The 5000-nt window shown below is 52.1% G+C and overlaps 1 protein-coding gene across 5 annotated transcripts in view; it reads right to left on the minus strand.

Annotated features, from left to right (window-relative positions):
• The window catches only part of Synd (protein kinase C and casein kinase substrate in neurons protein Synd), a 336406-nt gene that overhangs the window by 208535 nt on the left and 122871 nt on the right, over positions 1–5000 (minus strand). The gene's annotated exons all lie outside the window — the stretch shown is intronic.

The following is a 5000-nucleotide window of genomic DNA, read 5'->3' on the forward strand; positions in this document are numbered from 1 at the left end:
AGAGAGAGAGAGAGAGAGAGAGAGAGAGAGAGAGAGAGAGAGCATAAGAATACAGGAGGCTGCTAGGGGTAATATGGCCTACACTAGGTAGTTCCATGTCCCTTAAACCTGTCATCTCAATCCATGAAATTATCAAACCTTTTATATTAACCAATATTTTCAGCGCTCACTACATGGTTGTTAGGTCTATTCCATTCGTTAACCACTCTAGAGAGAGCGAGGCGGGAGGAGGAAGGGAGGGAAGGAGGGAGGGAGGAAGGGAGGGAGAGAGAGAGAGAGAGAGAGAGAGAGAGAGAGAGAGAGAGAGAGAGAGAGGGGGGGGATAGGGAGGGTGAGAGAGGGTGAGAGAGAGAAGAGAGAGCGAGAGAGAGAGGGAAAGAGAGGAGAGAGAGAGGCATACACTGACAACGAGCTGAGTTGTGTGTGTGTGTGTGTGTGTGTGTGTGTGTGTGTGTGTGTGTGTGTGTGTGTGTGTGTGTGGGGGGGGGTTGGTGGGTGAGGAAGACCGAGAGGCGCTCTGGAGATGGGTGAGGTCGTCCTTGGAAAGCAATTGGCCAACTCGATTGGCAGTCACGACACCCAAGTGTAATGCCTGCTGGGGCGCAGCCAGCCAGCCAGTGGGGGGTGCAAAGGAGCGAGGAGATGGGGGAGGGAGTTGGGAGAATGGGGAGGAAACTGGATGAGTGGGGAGGAAGTTTGGGGTGAGGAGGGTGATGGATGGGAAGAAAGAAGCCGAGGATGTTGAAAGGAGGATGGGGTGGGGTTAAGGCGGGAAGAGGGTGAGGGGGAAGAGGGTGAGGGGAAGGGGGTGAAGGGTGGACGGAAGGGGTGATGGGTGGTGGGAAGGGAACAGTGTATATGGGGGAGAAACATCCAGATGGGAGAAATGGGGGATATGTAGATGACAAGGACCAGGGGGGGATGCTAAAGGGTCTTGGGGTGGGGGGATATAAAACGGCCGAAAAAAGAGGGGTGGGAAAAAGAGGGGTGGGAAAGAGGTGGGATAGAGAGGTGGGGAAAGAGAGGTGGGATAGAGAGGGGGACATGTGGGACAGGGAGAAAACGGAAGGGCACAGGAAGGACGGAAAGGAGGGAAAGGGAAAACGAATAAAAATAGGGGAGATGAAAGAGATGGGAAAAGTGGGGAAGGGGGAGGAAAGGTAACGCAAGTACAAAGGATAGCATGGGAAAAAGGAAATACAGATGAAGGATGAAAGGAAAAAAAGAGAGGAAAAACAGGCTGGAAAAACGGAAATTTTGGAGAGAGAGAGAGAGAGAGAGAGAGAGAGAGAGAGAGAGAGGAGAGAAAGAGAGCAAGATGAAAGATATTGGGAAGAAGGTAATTTGATGAAAAAGGGTGATGAAGAGAAAAAGAATGATGGGGAAGAAGAATAGGGAAGAAGGAAAGAGTAGGATGAAAGGAAGGAGGAGGAGGAGAGGAGGAGGGGAGGACAAGAGGGTGGAGGAGGGTAGGTGAGGGGAAAGGAGAGTCAGGAGGGGAACGGGGAATGAGGAGAAGGGGAGAAAGGGGATAAGAGGGGATGGGAGAAGAGAAGAAAATAGGGCTGGGGGAGAAGGAGAGAGGGGGAGAGGGGGAATGGGAATAACGGGGAAGGAAAGGTGAGGATGGGGGAATTGGGGGAGTGGGGGCGTAATGAGATGGCATTGAGCATGTGGGGTGGGAAAGAAGGAGTGGGACCAGAAAAAGGAAGGCTGGGGGAGTGGAGGGAGGGGGGAAGTGGGGGGAGGGGGGAAGTGGGAGGGGTGGCAAAGATGACCGACAGAAAGTAGGGGACAAGGCTGAAGTGGGGTTAAAAAGTGAATCAACAAGAAATAAGGGAAGGTGGGAGGGAAGAGGAGGAGGGAGAGGACAATGGGGAGAAAGAAGAGGAGAGGGAGGGGGAAGGAAAGGAAGATGGGTTGAGGGAAGGAGAGGTTGAGTGGAGATGAAAATGAAAGGGAGATGAAGGAAAGGGAGAGAGGACGGGAAGAGGAACGAGGAAAGGAGGAAAGAAAGATGAGGGGGAAGAGAGGAAAATGAGGGGAGGAGGAATGTGGATGAAAGAATGTAGGTGGAGGGGAATGCCGTGGAAATGAGAGTGGAAAGGGAGAAAAGGAGATGAAGGGAGATGAGGTGATTTAGAGGGAACAGGGGAGGGTAGGGTGAGTGGTATGGAATGGAGAGTTTGGGACAGTGAGAGAGAGAGAGAGAGAGAGAGAGAGAGAGAGAGAGAGAGAGAGAGAGAGAGAGAGAGAGAGAGAGAGAGAGAGAGAGAGAGAGAGAGAGAGAGAGAGAGAGAGAGAGAGAGAGAGAGAGAGAGAGAGAGAGAGAGGGGGGTATGGTCATGGCTAAGGGGAACTTCGGAAACTTCTTCCGAATAAGAAGGGCAAAACCTCCCCGAAAGGGGGAGGGGGGAAGGGGGATCATAACCCTCCTCCCCCCGCTCCCCCCATGCCTACACACCTTCTCAAACCTACTATAGTGGCTAACATCTAGTCCTCTCACTGAGAAAGTCCGTGGTCGTGCCTCGGTTCACACCGTGTAAGCTTCACAAACATTACAAACCGTTACTGTTCCCCCTGGAGCAAGGCGGATGTGGTTGTGCGTAAGGTCACAGCATTACCCACAAATCGGAATACACCACTCTGAGCTCTCATCCGGAAGGGTAGTTATCAATCACGAGTCCAGCACGTGATCTAAAACAAACCTGACAGGAATGTCTGGGGTCGAAAGGGGCGTGTCCTTGTCTCACGCCCATGTTCGAATCCTCTTGTCTATGAAGCTCTTCGGATAACACTGGGTGAGTGGTGGGGAGGGGGCGGGGGCAGGAGTGGAGGCGGTGGCGTTGTAAGGAGGCGAGGAGGAAGAGGAGGAGGAGGAAGAGGAGGAGGAGGAGGTGGAGGAGGAGGCGGAAGTGATGTGGGCGGCCACGGGATCGAAGGGGAGGCGAATGCGCGATGGGCGCGATGGGCGTGGTGGTGGAGGTGGTGGTGGTGGAAGTGGGTGGATAAGATGGAGGCTAAGGTGGATGTCAAGATGGTGATGGGTGGTTAAGGTGACAATGGGTGGTTTAGGTAGGCGATTAAGGTGAAGTTAATGGTGAGTATGGTGGTGAGGATGGTGAAAGGAGTGGTGGATGTGGTGGTGGTGCTAACGATGGTGGTGGATGTGGTGGTGGTGCTAAGATGGTGGTGGACGTGGCGGTGGTGATAATGGTGATGGTGGATGTGGTGGCGATAATGATGGTGGTGGGTGCGGTGGCAGTGACAATGATGGTGATGAAGGATGAGGACACGAGCTGACCACCCAATCCATCAGCCCGTCACGACTCCCCTGGTGATAGTAAACACACACGGGCGTTGGTGAGAATTGAGCTGGCGTGCAGTGAGTGGGCGTGCGGGCGTGGATACGAAAGAGGGCGGAAAGACACCGCCCATCACAAGCTACGTACAAACCCCTTCCCTTCCTCTTAGGCCCTGTTCACACTAGCGGTTTGAACTGCGATGGTACCGCATGGTTAAGGAAAAAATCTACGGTTATGTGTGAACGCCCCCATTGACTTACACTGTAATTGAACCGCCGCGGTTCAAATCGCTAGGGTGAAGAGGACAATTATTTTTGCTGCCGTCAGGCGATGTTATTCGACTTCGTGACACCACCCCTTCGTACTAGAGCCTCAAACAATCCCCTTTACCCCTTACCCCCAACTCTATCTTCCATTTATTCGCCCAACATCATTATTCCTAATACACGAATCCCCCATACCATAATAATATAAACCTCTGTTCTTTAACTATAAAAGTATACACATGTGTGTGTGACACACACACACACACACACACACACACACACACACACACACACACACATACACACACACACACACTGCGCAGAGGTAGCGTTCACAAGCGCTACTACAGTGGTCCGATTTCGAATCCCGCCCAGGGCTGAAATAATTTCAGAATCGGTGCGGTGCGAGTCGTAACTCTAACTCTCGTGGGCGGGGTGTTGTGTGTGTGTGTGTGTGTGTGTGTGTGTGTGTGTGTGTGTGTGTGTGTGTGTAAGGTCACAGCACTACCCACAGATCGATCATATATGAGCTCTGAACTCTCATACGGGAGGGTAATAGCTGTCGATCACAAGTTCAACACGTGATCCAAGACCATGGTGAATCAGAGAGAGAGAGAGAGAGAGAGAGAGAGAAGTTTACCTATTTCTATTTACCTAATTGCAGTACACAGGAAAGAGGCAAAGCTCATGGGGTCCCGTCTCTTGCCAATTATCATACCTAACTTCAAATATGATTCCAACTTAGGCTACATCTCTTTATTCTTCAATTATGTGTATGTGTGTGTGCGCGCGCGCGCGCGCATGTGCGTGCAGGACCTTGTTGCAGAGCCAGCTAAACTAGCACCATCTGGACGCCTCCGACGAAGTGTTCAACTATCCGCGACAATGCCAGCTGAGATGGACGGCTCCAGGCAGCATCAAGACGACAGACAGACAGACAGACAAGCAGACACAGACAGACAGTCAATCATCCAGACAAGAGGTGGAGACACTGTGGGGAGGCTGCGTTGGCATTAATAAACCAAATCAAATGTCAACGTTGAAGTTGTCACTCTTGACGCTTGGTCGGGAGGAGCTTCCTGCTGGAGTAGGAACTTCCTGCTGGGGGAAAAGCATCCTGCTGTAAGAAGAAGGTCCTGCTGTGGGAAGAGTTCCTGCTGTGAGAAGAACTTCCTGTTGGGGGAAAAGCCTCATAGTTGGGAAGGAACCTCTTGTTGGGGGAGGAACTTCCTGCTGTGGGAAGAACCTCCTGCTGTGGAAAAAAGCTCCAGCTGTGGGAAGAACCTCCTAATGGGAAGAGCCTCCTGCTGTGGGAAGAAGCTCCTGCTGTGGGAAGAACTTCTAGCTGTGGGAAGAACTTCCAGTTGTAGGAAGAACTTCCAGCTGTGGGAAGAAGCTCCTGCTGTGGGAAGAACCTCCTAATAGTGGG

The sequence above is a fragment of the Oratosquilla oratoria genome, chromosome 17 (genome assembly GCF_046742065.1).
Source record: "Oratosquilla oratoria isolate Oo_2021 chromosome 17, ASM4674206v1, whole genome shotgun sequence".
Classification (NCBI taxonomy): domain Eukaryota; kingdom Metazoa; phylum Arthropoda; class Malacostraca; order Stomatopoda; family Squillidae; genus Oratosquilla; species Oratosquilla oratoria.